This window comes from Protopterus annectens, chromosome 14.part0 (assembly GCF_019279795.1).
Source record: "Protopterus annectens isolate FY-2018-M chromosome 14.part0, PAN1.0, whole genome shotgun sequence".
In the NCBI taxonomy this organism is placed as follows: domain Eukaryota; kingdom Metazoa; phylum Chordata; order Ceratodontiformes; family Protopteridae; genus Protopterus; species Protopterus annectens.
Genome location: NC_056748.1, coordinates 285072082 through 285085427, shown reverse-complemented (window position 1 = coordinate 285085427; position 13346 = coordinate 285072082). Strand labels below are relative to the sequence as shown.

At 37.8% G+C, this 13346-nt stretch overlaps 1 protein-coding gene across 2 annotated transcripts in view; it reads right to left on the bottom strand.

Moving 5' to 3' along the window:
• Positions 1-13346, bottom strand: part of LOC122788953 (pituitary homeobox 3) — a 517519-nt gene that overhangs the window by 218614 nt on the left and 285559 nt on the right. The window lies entirely within an intron of this gene.

The following is a 13346-nucleotide window of genomic DNA, read 5'->3' as shown; positions in this document are numbered from 1 at the left end:
TCTATTATTTTTGGGATTGTACTGAATTTTTAAGCAAAGAAATTGAGTTATAATATCTGGTGTTCTGGTATTAGTTATAAAACTACCTGAAAGAGAAACTATCCCTGATGATCGGAAGCATTAGCTCTTCTTAAAATCCAAAGTTTCCACTGAGGTAAGTCACTCTGGGCTGCTGATCCCTCTAGTGCTTATATTGTTCATGTTCATTATCATCTTTATCCTAACAGGGTCATATCACAGCCCTGTTCATGTTAAAGAGCATAATTAGGATATTAATGCAGTTTTCATTCCTCATTTTTCCCCAACCAGCAGCAGCTTTTGTGGGGCCCCCCACACAGACAAAGATGATTAAGGTGGCCCCCTGAAGCCATGGTTTTGCAGGGACCAAAAGCTGGCTATGTAGTTATTTTTAGTGGAGAAAATGTCCAAAAGCAGGGTTTAACTAAGCCAGGAGCACTATGTCAGTAGTAAAATATTTAATGGCATTCTGATGCCTGTTACTTGACAAAACACCATTACTACAACTAGAAATATATTTGAATTTTAAGGGAGATATAAATAAGAGTTATTACCCTCATAGTTTATTAAGTATGCAAGACTGCTGCACTAGCCTTTGTTGGTTTTACAGATGTGACAAAATATCAGGATAAGATAACTTGCTGTTATTGGGGGCCCCCAGGGAACAGGAGGCCCCCAGCGACCGCAGGGTTCGCTGGTGCCTAAAACCGGCTATGACTATAATGTAATTGATCAGTGTAAAGCTTATATTGTACATTTGCAAGCACTTCTTTATCCATGAATGTGGGATGCTGCCAAATGCTTTGGTGTATTCTATCCATGCCATACATAGATTATTCTCATTTTTACACTTCTTTATTATGGATTTATTTAGCAATTAATGATCCTTTGTTCCATATGCTTTTCTTTTTTGCTCTTATGTTCTATTATCATAGTCATTTTTTTCTGAATGACTATAACCTCTGTCTGCATCAGTTCCAGTATGTAGTTTGTATATTATCAGAGGCAAGCTGTTGGTCTATACTTTTTAGGATGGCTTGCAAGTTCACCCTTAAAGAGAAGTATATATTTTTTCTGTTGTTAACTGTTCAAGATGCCATTATAAGTAATTCTTACTCAGGGCTAAATCTTTGTGCAATGCTGTTATTGCTTCTAGCCAAAAATTAGGTTCTGGGTCTGGGTCTGGGGTATTCCATTTAGGTGTTTTTCTTAATTTTGACTCATTTTCTCTGGTTCTTATTTCATCTGATTTCATATGCTCTGCATTAGAGCTGTTTCAATTAATTATTCTATACATTCAGCATCTTTGTTATATTCAACAGGGTCTTCATAAATACTTCTACAAAATGTGCCTATCTCTTCTTTTTTGGTAGTGTTTCTATTCCTTTTGCTTTGTTTCTCAGTTCTCAATAAAATCTTTTTGGATCATCCATACATTGCTTGTTTTGGAGTTTTCCTTTACATTTATCTGCATAACTTCTATGTTTTTTTCTTCCTGTATTGATGTTTTTAGTTTATAATTGGCAATACTGCATGATAAATCTTGATCTGTTTTGATGCTGTGTGTTGCTTTTGTTACATAGGATCATAGGATCATATGATCACAGGAGATTACTAGGCTATAGACCCAGAGGTCATTTTAAGCCTAGTCGTTTCAACCCAATGTAATACTGTAGAGGTACTAGTCAATACCCAAGATTGCATTTAATGATGACTGCCCATGTCCAGGAGGGTTGCGGGCTCTATATATGGTAAGAATTTACGGTGCTCCATCCGCTCATCCAGGTTCCTCTTGAACAGTGTCATAGAGGTGCTCTGTTTCACATGAATTGGTAGCTTGTTCCAAAGATGTTGTAGTTGCTGGGAGATAAATCTGCCCCTGCAGCATGTCCTATCTTTCTAAGTATTTTTGGTGATCTGTTCCTTTTTCTATATTCGTCTAACAGTTATACGTGTCTTAATTGCTTTATAGTTTTCTCTAGTCAGTGATTTCGTGGTAGCGTTTTACTTGTGCTCCCTTCCTTTCTTTTGTTACTCTATGTTTTCATGGTAATACTTTATCTGCTATCAAACTGCACAGTAAGCAAGCAATACTGCCCAACAGGGTGTGTGCTACTGTGCAAATAATGTACGCTTAGGAATTTTCTGAGGCCTGACACCCCTGGATTGCATTATTGCACTTGAGAATGGGCTGTTATGTAAGTATTTAATTTCTACACGCACACACAGCATTTAATAGCTGAAATGTCTCTATGTGAGCAAATAGATGTAAAAAAAACAGATTTTGCAACTCCTCACTCCACCCTTTCCTTTAAGAGTTTCATAACTGTTAATGTTTAAGGAATCAATAACAATGGAGTGCCTATTGTAGTAGTGCTATCACCTGACTATCTCTCACTAACTCTTCCTATATTCACACTCACAGACACAAGGGCACACACATGCATGCATGCAAGTGCACACAGACAGTTTTCTTTATGTTATTTACTTGCTATTTTAATTGTACACTCCCTAAACAGCAAAGCACTGCTTAATAAGCATAACAATGGCAGCCATTTGCTTTTTAAATGTCAGAGCTTCGCGGCAGCTGAATATGTTACAGTGAAGCATCAGAGTAATTTTTCAGTGGGAATTACCTGTACATTAACACCCTGCTGGAGAACATTCAGTCCCCAATCAGGATTTAATGTACAGTTTGTCCATTCTCTAATATTGTGTTTCATACTTTCATTGTGTGATCAAGATGGAGTTGTATGAAGCCTTATTTTATTATTTGTAAAAATGCTCCAAGAAAAGTGAAGCAAAACTAAGCACTAACTAATGACATGTCTATGGTAGAAATATCAGATACCATAGCTGTCAATAATAACTGAACAGTGATCAGCCTTACTGAAGGTGGGAACTTGTAAAATGTAGGGCAACATTAATAAAGAACCTATCCTTGGAAAGGGCAAGATCATGCCACATGGCATGTATCTGCCATAGTTCATGTCATGTAATACACCTTGCACAAATTAGAATGTTGCTGCAATGGCACGTTGAAGAGCTCTGCTATGAGTCCTGGCTACCTACACAGACCACAATGCACAGCAGGCACTCCTGCATGTGACTGTTACTGAAGGGTTAGCAACAGGCAGTGATACATAGGCTGGCAATTCTATACATTGACAGTGTCACTGGTCATTCCTATCTGTCTTAAATAAATCAAACACAAACTGATGGATACACACAAACAAATATACACATGTAAAACACAAACACCATTGTAGTCATGACTGATGGTCACAGTAATTTACTATCTAACCACACTTAACACACACCTATTACTAGAAACATTTCTGAGTTGCAAAGACCAACTCATCATATGATGTTAGACTGAATCTAGCAAACTACAAATTTTGTTTGCTAAAGTCTAACCAAAGTATCACTATGGGTGAAAGTTGGAATATTTCAGTTGTACCTTAGATCCATTAATAAACCTACCAGTGCTACAAACTCAGATCAATTTAACATTAATGCCCCCTTCTTGTTTGGCTTGTTCTAGTTCATTGAGTTTTTATCTTATTAAGTTTAATGTTAAGTTGTTTCAGTGAGATGGCTTTTAGTAAGTAGACCCTCTGCCATCAAGGGTGTTGGTATGTTACTACAGCAAAAATGCAGCACAGGATTTGGAGAATTTTATTCATACCTGCTGGGGTTTGATCTCATGGGTGAAGATTAAGTGACCAAACACAGCAGAATGTTAGTGTACCCCCTGGAAGACCCAAATGTGGACCATGTATTATTGTTCTCATAAAACAAAATGATTTATTGATTATTTGCTTTCTTTCATTATCATGGTAGTTTATTAGTTGTCATGCCTCCAATGCTGTTGTCACACTTTTAGCTATGCTAGTTTGTGTGCTCAGTTTTTCTCTGTATATAGTAACATCAATTTGCTTTGTCACTGGCTTCTGATTAGTTGTTTGACATAGTAATAATCTTGACTTTAAAGTTGAAAACACAGTCCCAAATATATAATGTTTCTGGGATTTTTTTGAAAGTGAATTACTGTAGTTTGCAGACTAAAGCCATTTTTGCTGAGTCATATGTGTAACAATACTGTTTTTTTCCTTTTATTGCTGCACTGAAAACCCAGCATGATAACGTATTAAGCTATTGAAGCTTCATATAAACCCATCAAAAAAGGTTATCATAGCCTTTAATGCTATATTGAGGCACTGCACTACATCCATCTCAGAGTCTCATGTCAGTGATGGGGTGATAATTTGTGTCTTGAAGGTGCATAACCTCAGAGCAATCATAAGCTATTGTCAAGTCTTGTTGTCACCATGCAAGGAATGTTACCAATTAAGCACTTATTCAGACATATGAATTACTGGGGACTATGCAATTCCTGGTTATCACTTAGTTTGATTACTGTCATCCTATGTACTAAGAGCTTTCTAACTCTGAGGTTGACTGGATGCAGTGAGTATAAAATTCTGCACCTGCATTACTTGCTGGAACTTAAGCTTCACTATAAATTACTCCTGTTCTGTGGTTAGTGCACTAGTTGCGTGTCATATAATGAACAAATGATATAGATCTAGTGTTGAGTTTTGAAGCCCTCAAAAATCTAAGACCTTCTTGTGCTCACACACTTTGTCATCCTCCCTTGGCTGCTTTGTGGCTATTAACAATCTCCAGGATGAGGTTTGAGCTATCTGAGCTTTATTCAGTCATTCTCATTTCAGGCCCCTGGCTTCTGGCATTCTCTACAGTGGTAGCTATGGGAATAAAAACTGTTTTTATTAAACAGTGTTTGAGTGTCCGTGACATGGTGTGGTTTCGTTTTATTATTTTATTTAGATTGCATTGTTTGTAGCTATGGGAATACACTGCTAAGGACAGTCATAACACCAGAGGCATTTCATCTAACACCTCTTCGTTGACACATAAACAGCGAATTCAATAAAGCGCGAACGCTCAGAACACCGATTTCTTTCCCTGGGAAAGAAATCGGTAGCACTAACGCACAAACACGCACACTTTCAAACATTACAATGTGGGGGGGACTACACCCCCACACCTGCCCTAACTAAATATACCAACTTCCAAGATCGCACTACAGTGGGGAAAGGGGCAAACACATGGGGAAGGCCAAGCGATTTCTTTCCCAGGGAAAGAAATCACTGTTTTGAGCGTTCGCGCTTTAGTGCGTTCCATCTTTATGTGTCAACGAAGAGGCGTTCGATTAAACGCCTCTTCGCTGTTCTAATATACACCCAAGGACAGTGTTAGGTAGTAGGCATATCTTTCACTAGGTTTACTAGGATTCTTCACAGTCTCGGCAGACTATTTTTCAAAATATTATTTGTTCACTTGGACTGTTGTGCTTCTCACATTTATTTTACTTCTGACTGAATTCATATGTCTTATTTTTATTGCTTTATAATATTGCGACCTTAGTGCTGTTTTTGCTATGCACCTAGCTGAATAACCATATTAATAAAGTTTGATGGATGGATGAATAAATTGACTGGACATATGTAGATGGTACTGATATTAGTGAAGCAATGAAAACAAAATTAGGTATCCTTGCAGCCAATGGACCATAGAGTAATACCGAACCCCATTTAAACCAATACCACACTACTTAATAGTCTAGATAGGTTATTTTACAGTACTCTACCATTCAGGCTTTTAGTATTAGGCTACTTGTTTGTTTTGTTAACGGAGAGGTTCAGGTGTTTTAAAATAAGTACATTTTTTGAAGTTGCTTCAACACTTAGGAAATATCTTGATGGCTTTTTCTTTACTAAACAGTGCTGCCTACTGCAGTATAAGGTAGTGTGTTAACCTTGCATTGGGGTATGCAAATGCAACATCACATTCAGCTCTGTGTTTTAAAGAATGTTTGATGAACAGTGCTGCCTACTGCAGTATAAGGTAGTGCGTTGACCTTGCATTGAGAGTATGCAAATATAACATCACATTCAACTCTGTGTTTTAAAGAATGTTGGATGATTGCAGCTACATAACGCCATTATAGAATTACAGTAGTAATACAAAGGCCAAGATATGTTTAATGCAGGTTTTTATTCATACTTTTTTATTTTTTCATTTGAAATAGAGGATATAGCCAGGCAGAAATTTTCAACTTTAGGGTGTTATATTTGTCATTCTGAAATAAGTAATTTATGCTTTGAAATGTTTCTGCATCCTATTTTATATTGGTGAAACAAAAACAAAATTTAAAAGGAGGTTGCAGGAATATCTTTATGACATTCCTGTTGATGTTGGTGTTAGAAATACTTATGACAGTAGGATCCTAGGATCATAAGGAGGTTACTAGGCTAATGGTTCCAGGGCCCTTACAAGCCTAGCCAAGTTCAACATGTATTCCCAAGGGTGTCTGGTTCAAGCAGACCCTAAAATCAGCACCTATTGCCCCAGTCCAAGAGGGACAAATGTAGAACCCCTGGGGTAAATTTGCATTTACCCATCCAATCGTCCAAATTGTGCCTAAATAGGGCCAATGAGCAGCTTTGTTTAACATGAATAGGAAGCTTGTTCCAAAGGTTGGGCAACCTCTGTGAGACAAACCTGTCTCTCCAGCAAGTTTTGTTGATGTTACATATCAGGTTAAGGTCCACTGAGCGAGTGACCCCGTGTGCCATTTGACTTGCGAATGTGCAGCATTTCCATCAAACCTAGGTCAAACATTGCTCTATATGCAAGGCACAGGTTACCTCTGAGAAATCTGTATAACACAGTCTAAAGTGACAATGATTTTAATCTGTCCGCATAAGACAGATCTTCAAGACTCTGAATTTTCTTTGTAAGGAACCTTTGTGGTCTGTCCAGTTGCTGCAGGTGTTTGGAAAGGAACATACCAAAGGAAGCATTGTACTATGTTATTGGCCTGATGAGGGAAGAGTACAGGGGAGTTATAACCTCTTTTTTTCTGGAGGCAATTCCATTACTTATGAGATGAGCAATGTAAAATGCCCTTCTTACCAGTGTGGAGACATGGTGATCGAAGTTAAGATTTCTGTCAACCTGTGTGCCCAGATCTCTCACCACTGACTGTGTGCTTAGGGTATTGCTATTCATGTGGTAGTTTCCAGGAACATCACCCTTGCTGAAGGGGGTGATATACATTTTTCTGTATTAAGTTTAAGACCATGACTTTGGCACCAGTCATTAGTCTGCGTAAGACCTTCTTGCAGGATGTTGACATCGTTAGGGGTTTAAATGATTACTCACAGTTTGCAGTCATCAGCAAACTTTGTTAGCCACAGTCCTTTAGTTTTAGCCTGTACTTTGCAGAAGTAAATTCTGAACAGTAGGGGTCCCAGAACCAATCCCTGTGGAACACCACTAGTTGCAGGTCTGTTGGAGGAGGTGGAGTCCCCTGTTTTGACTGTATGAGTTCTATCAGTGAGCCAGTTTGCAACCCACTTGACAATATATGGGTTGATACCCAGCTGGGTGAGTTTATCAATGATACCTGAGTGGGGGATTGTGTCAAAGGCCTTGGCTAAGTCTAGGCAGGCCATATGCACAGGTTTGCTCTTATCTAGGGCTTTGGTAACTGTCTCGAATAAGTCCACCAAGTTTAACAGGCATGGTGCCCCTTGACAAAGCCAAACTGGTAATACAAGTGATGTGTGCACCATTGTTCTATGTTAAGTTGCAGTGAACAGTAGAGATGATTCTTAGGCAAAAAGTATTTTAGAGAAAAAAGAACAAATAATTTTAAAACATTAATATTTTAAAGACCAAATAGTCTTAATGTTGACCTTACAATTATTCAATTATTATTATTATTATTATTTACTCATACCTAATGGTATTATGTCATGAGGGTGAGGTCTGACTGAACAAAGTACTTGTGAGCAAATATCTATGTATTCCACACCTGTTATTATACTGCAATGTAATAAAATTATAAATCAGTGGCTGCTGCTGTAATACTTGTATTAGGTTTTGATCTGCCTCCCCCACCCCCCAAGCTGAAGGTGAGTTGTTTAAATTCAAATTCAAATTTATTAAAATGTTAACAACAACTAAGTACTTTAACAATGAAAACATCAGTAAAACACTGTAGAAAAATAGTACTAGCTGTAAATTAAAACTATGAAATTTAGCGTTAATTACTAGTTTTAAATGATAGATTGAAGAGAGATCTCCTTGAGCAACCTATTAAAACTAGCCAGCATAGGTGGCTGTCAACAACTGAGGAAGACTTCAAAGGTGAGAGCATTGATGACAGAATTCCTGCACACCTAAGTTTTCCAAATTCACTTTTGGAACCTCTAAAAACAAAGTGAATAGGAATGTAAAGATGTGGAAAGGTTGCATTTGGCAAGGAATTCTTTCAGACAAGGGAAAACCATAATGTGTAGGACTATTTAAGCTAAAACAAGAAATTTAAAGGTGATTCAAAACTTTATTGGCTGCCTAGGGCACCAGTAACCTAACATAGCCTTAGCTAGTAATGGGTGGTCACTGCTTTAGCCATCAGCGCAAGCAGTCCCCACTGAAGCACCATTTATATCCCTAAAACAACATAAAGCCTAGTTGTCTCATTCTCTGTGGTACAGTGTACCTAAATGCTGGGTTGTCTTAAAAATCAGCCCAGTTAAGTGTTTTTTTTTTCCTGCCCTTTGCAGTGCAAACCATGAACTATGTTCCAGGGCTGTTTAAACTGCAACATGCTCTGAGATCTGAAAATATTAAAAAAACATTTTTAATTAAAAATAAAAAGCATAAATATAAAAACATAACACAAATAACAATGGGGAGTGTTGAAGCCCTGTAGCTCCATACCACAAGCTGTCACAACCCTGAGATGGTAAAAAGGAGAAATGTAAGTCCATTTATAAACCAGTGCAGTAAACCCAATTTACAAATAATGTGCCCTTTCATTACTGAATAAGAAAACTTAATTACAGAGGCTGGCTGTAATACACAGAAGGATAAATTTCTACTGCAGTGCAGTTGGCTGGGATTCACATCTGTGACCAGGTGCTGGAGTAGCCAGATATTGGCAGCAGACAAACAAACAATGCTGACTCACCTGCCTTGAGCAAAAAAAGACTTGGGTATATACAAAAAAATCCTTTTGGCTGCCAAGGATTATGCCATAGCACCCTGCGGTCCTCTACATCACCCAGCAAGTTGATCTAGTATTCTATCACCAGGTCCTGATCCACCAAGTGGTGGCCATGTCTCAGCGGCAAGATAGACAATCAGCTTAGGGTGGCAGAGAACAGGACCTTAGGATATAGCTGACAGCTTGTACTGTGAAGGGCAAGCAAAACAAACTAACTTACATGCAAATTGTACACTGTTGCATACATCACATTTTCTTATTTAATGTCGGTATAAATAAAGCCGCTTGAGCAACTTAAGAAGCTATTTCAGGACCTGCCATATTTGTTGTTTTTTCCCCTTTTTATAAACTATATTATTTTACATGGGATAGTACTAGCAACTTCACTGACCTCACCCAGAAAAGGGTTGTTTTCTTTTAAAGTTAGATGATTTTGACTTTTTTAGAAAGTAACATATCAGTCTTTCAATCTATAACCCTCAGACAGTGATGAACCAGGTTATACGTTTGTAAATCAATCATATAACATTCTTCTTTTTAGACAAACTATGTATTTTTTAAATTTGTGTGGAACATAGACATGCACTGAATAATTCTGAAAGCATTCTAAGCCATACCAGAATGACTATTTAAGATCTGTATGTGTTTTGCATATGCATAGCAGCTCAAAACATTCATTTTGTGTGTTATTCATCTAAAATAATTTTAGATCAAACTATTTTAACATGTTCACCCTAAAAATATGTATTAAACATTTTCCTACGCAAAGCTTTGTTGTCTTACTATATTTAGACTTGTAGATTGTAAAAAAAAAAAAGCGAGAGAGAGAGAGAGAGATGGGAGGGTAGGAGAAAAATACAAAAATGCAGAAGTGGAAGAAGGCAGGAAAAAGAACAAAAGAGGGAGAGAGACAGAGAGAGAGAGAAAGAACGAGAAACAGGAGATACAAAGGAGTGGAGATACAAGCCCAGACTAATGTGGATACTGTTGTTCTGCTGAGCTTTTTATTATGTCACCAAGGCAACGGCACAGCTGAGACCAGTGTCAGCATCATGCTTTTTTAAGGGCCTGTGGCCTTTATGATCATGTTAGCACCATTATTTATTTCCCCTTCTCCTGTTACACACACACACACACACACACACACACACACACACACACACACACACACACACACGCACACACACACATGTTGATATGGTGTAATTTGAGTTGGCTCTATGTCTGCATAAAGGTTTTAGCATTATGATTATGTAATTATACTTGGCTATATTAGTAAAACTCTGTCAAATTATACAACCAGACCCAGAGGGCAATATAAAGTACTGTTAACTCATGTAAAGTGTTATACCTGAATGACTTTATAGCTAAAATTATCCAAGCACAGGAATAACAAAATGTGTTAATAGCTATACAACAAGAATATATATGTCTGTCCATACACATAAGACTCATTTGATACAACGAGGCATAAACCTTGTAAGCCAAGGTGCACTCATTAATTTTTAAGGGGAGCATATTTCCTAACAAGTCACCAAGTGTTCCACCTTCAGATAACATAAATGAAATTAAAATAAAACTGCATTCAGAATGATGTATACTTGTTATATTATTAGCTATCAAATTACATTTTTTATTACAGTTTAGCAGTATTCCATATTTAAAATATATAAAGAGGTCATAGTTATGTTTGTGAGGACCTGATGTACAAATGAGAAGTTTCTGGCTAATCTTCTTTATATATCTGTATGCCCTGGTAATAAAGCTTGCTTTTATTCAGTATGATTTTACATGAACTTTACATTTAAGGGTAAGAGGAAACAACATGACTTAATTTGGGGCATGCTTCAAGTAAAGTATTGTTGTGCAAGATACACTAACAGCAATGTAAATCATACTGCAAAAGATATTTATAACAACAGATCGTCAAGGAGAGGTCACTGTTATACTAGATTTTTTATAATAAATTGGCTTCAATAGATAATGGAAATTTGTCCAATGCAAACACAGGTCCTTAGTGCAATATATGGCTCAAAGAACAAATAGAAAGTGCATGACAGTGCTGGATGGGAACCATTCAACTCATTGAAAGATGACCTCATCAAGAACCATCTTGTCGAAATTCAGCCTCTTTACCCCACTGTGGTGTGATGTTAGAGGAACTTTATAATAGTTTTTAGGGTATGGAATGAACCCCACATATATGGGGAGTTAAGGCAGTGAAGCCCCCAAAAAACTAATTTCTGATATATTTAGCTCTTCAGTGAACATTTCAACAAGATAAATTATGATGCCTCCCATGCACACACACACAGACACACACTTACACACACACACACACACACACACACACACACACACACACACACACACACACACACACACACACACACACACATTTTTTTTTTTTCTTCAACAAGATAAATTGCAACAAAATTATGCTGGCTATTCCTGTGGTATAAGGTTTAATTTCCCCAGCATGCATTAGCCTGTTGTGTGGCCTTGAACAAGTCATTCAACCAGATACTGCTCCCTGGTCACTCCTGAAAATGGACCATGTGTCCAGTGGGCATACTTATCCACTATACAGTTCACTGAAAAAAAACTCTGGGGACTCATTTCCAACTACCCATACCCGCTGGAATGCCACTGCACCACACTGTCCAAAGCCAGATGACTTCCAGACACCTACACAGCTGAGCTACTCCTAGAGTCTCTTCTCTTAAAACTACTTCAACCAGGTGCCTTCCTGCCTCTTGCTGCAAAATTCCATAATAAAACTACCCCCTACAACCTCAGCAACATCTTTCAATTGGCTCCCTTACTCCAGACCCCCCCCAAATCAACTTGCACTGTACCAACCACACCTTCTCCATTCTTGCACCCAAACTCTCTGGCAATCTCTCTTCACTCACCTAAAAGATATCTCCTCTTTCCCCATTTCAGAGTGTGCACACACACACACACACACACACACACACACACACACACACACACACACACACACATACATATATATATATATATATATATATATATATATATATATATATATATATTTTTTTTTTTTTTTTTCGTAAGACCAGCCGCTGCAGAGGAAATAGGTTATCTGCTTGCAGATCAAAGTAGGGTTTGTTTAAAACAGATAATGAAAAATAATGCAGCCACACAAAAACAGGAATAAATAAAATACAGTTCTCCCTTCAGTAAGTGCTCTTCCACAGACCTAGCTTCAGGATTTCTAGTGCACTCCAACATTTCTTACAATTTCTTCTTAGCTCCACATACAATGTGACTCCCAAACTTGAATAGTGAATGCTCTGACTTCAGACCGTCCATCTTTCTTTCATTCTACTTCCTTCCTTCTAATTCAGCTTCCCTAGACACTCCTAATGCAGTTCTTCCTAGATCCAGAACTCAGGGAGGCAGGAATGCCTCTGCATGTGTAGCAGTGCCCCATCTGTTCCCATGGTGCTTCTGACTCTTCTTTCTCCTGCTTAACATACCCTCTGCAGCTAGTAGTCAGGTTTTAAGACCTTCTTGCAGTGCATTTTCCTAGTCTGCCAGCCTTAGCAGCCACAACTGTGCCATAATACCTGCCTATCATGTGAGGCAGCTAAGCTTGTCAATGCTCCACTTTAGCAATTTCTTGGATTATAAAACCTTTTTATTCTTGTCAAAGTTTGCCCTTACCTTGCCCATCTGATTCCATCTTCTGTCTATCTGACATAATTTTCACAAGAATCAGTAAAGCCACAGAAGTCTCAGATGGAAATTAAGTGGGTGACTATGGAGTTGGGAGAGTACATCGTAGTTCATTCCCTCGGTCACACTATGAGCCATCATCATGAATTATTGGTCATTGAACTCCTTTTGCACACAGGAGCATTTATGACCTTCAAACATTACATAACATTAACCTCTTTAGGGATATAATTGAAATATTTGTGTAGGTACTGATTTAACTGAGGTAATGACAAGGCCACAAACTACCACAAAATGCCTTGATAAGAAAACAAATATAACCAGCAAGCTACCAGTGTCAAACATAACATTAACATCAAGTCTGCTGAGTGTTACAACAATACAATATATCAGTTTAAGGTCCAGACTTTCAGTAATTTTGAAGTAACCTAGATCCAGTTTCTTCACTGACCCAGGAGTTGAACTCACCAACTACCAATATTCTTTGGAAATTAAACACTGTTTCACTAAAGAAATCTAT